Raw genomic sequence first — 2,169 nt, 5'->3', positions numbered from 1 at the left:
AGTATTACTAGGAAAATCTAAAAGAAAACGTAATATTATAACAGATAGGAATATAATAGAGGATTATTGTATTCATAAAGTTATAGATTCACCAAGAAGAATTAATTTAACATACAATAATATATAATTGTTCTGATTAGGGCACCCAAAAGAATATTTTTGTTATATATATATGCATTATAAGTATTACTGTGCAAAATTACTCATCTAAGAAATGGCAAAGAATTATTATTTTCCAAATAATACAATAATAATTTGAAATGAATATATTTATTATATAAATAAGTATTCTTTTTAAAATTACAATATATCATACTTTATCATACGCGTAAACATATTCTAAAAAACATATATATGCGAATTCCAAAATATATAATGGTTCAGAATAAGATTTATGCTTCAATTCATAGTTTTATTATTATATCCTTCTACTTATTGTTAACTTTTTAGTATATTATTTTTATGGTACATAAGTAACATATTTTTTTTAATTTTTTGTTACATATTTTATTTTGTTGTAACGATAAACATTAGCAAAATAAATTATATGATAATAATTTACGAATATATATTATATTAGCTAAAATTTTTTATTAATATTTACTTTATATTGTGGTGTTACTAGAATAATATCGTAAAAATATAAGTTCAAGTTTCTGTTATAAATTTTGACTCATTTGATGATAAATATTTCGTTATTTAAACTGATTATAAAATATCACAAAATTATCATCAATAATATAAGAATTTATTTTCAATATTTATATATTTATCATTGCTATTTTTTTTTATTTTCAAAAATTATAATGCACATTTATTATGAGAAAGAAAATAAAGAATTATTATAAAGGTATGTCTACTTATTTGTAATGCTATATTTAATTAAAATAACTATTATTATAACAGTTATTTATTTTATACATAATGTGAATCATTAAATTTTTTGAATTTCATTAAATTAATTTAAATAATAATATATATTTATTATAAATTGCATATTAATAAATAAATAATTTAACTGTACCAATACAATTTTCTATATATGATTTGTGTATTGAAATATACCATATTGTCTAATTTAGCATTGCTCATGCCATATAATTTCCATGAGATTTTTTTTTTGAAGCATTAATTTTAGTGTATACATTATATATATATGTGCATATATATATGAAATACATGGTTGATAAATATTATTTTAATATATTTTATATAAATATCCGAATATTAATTGGTGTTATATATTTAATAATATACATCTAATTTATTAATTTTAAATCAAAGGAAATAATTGATTTCTTGTATTATCTGTCGCATTATGGCATGTATAATAATAATATAATATTGTTTTCATATGTCTATTATTTTTTTGCTATACTTAGTTATAATAATTTTATATTATTTTACATTGTTAATAATTATGTAATATTAAAACACTACAAATCATAATATAATTCCAACGTTTCATATTTATATCTATTTTAAATGCTTATGTAAGAGGAACATTTATAGATTTATTTTAAAATTTCTTCACTTTATAAGAGCTCAATTAATTTTAAATTAGAAAACTCAGAATACAATAAATAATATATGCATATCAAAATCCTTGTATAAAATATATATACTCTGTAGTTCTGTGTATTGCAAATGTTTTCAGTAGGGTAAATTATATAACTAAAAAAAAAATTATGAAAAAACCATCAATATGTCCTTTTATAGACGTTAAGTGTGAGTAAAATATGGAATTATAGGTATATACAAATGTAATTAAGTTAAATAGCTGACATAATTTTATAATATTTCAGTATTCTCATAAATTTGACAATAGGAAAACATTAATTATTATATAATTTTGAATATTTATTAGAGGATTAGAAAATTATAAGTGTTTAAAAAGTACTAAATTAATCATATTGAATATGTTCAACTGAAATTTATGATGTATATATATTATGTATTTTATATAATGTAATATAATAATATAATTATAACACATTATTGAGATTATAATTATAATTCTAAAAATATATTGGTATTATAGTGTCTTCTTTATGGCATTTTATTAAGATTTATATTGAATAGAATTAAAATTTTAGTTTTATTATGTTCAAAAATATTTAAACTTATAGAGAAACGTTTTGTATTTATAGGCATATATGTTACTCAAAT

The sequence above is a fragment of the Plasmodium gonderi genome (assembly GCF_002157705.1).
Source record: "Plasmodium gonderi DNA, contig: Pgo-contig_260, whole genome shotgun sequence".
In the NCBI taxonomy this organism is placed as follows: domain Eukaryota; phylum Apicomplexa; class Aconoidasida; order Haemosporida; family Plasmodiidae; genus Plasmodium; species Plasmodium gonderi.
This window is presented reverse-complemented; position numbering follows the sequence as displayed.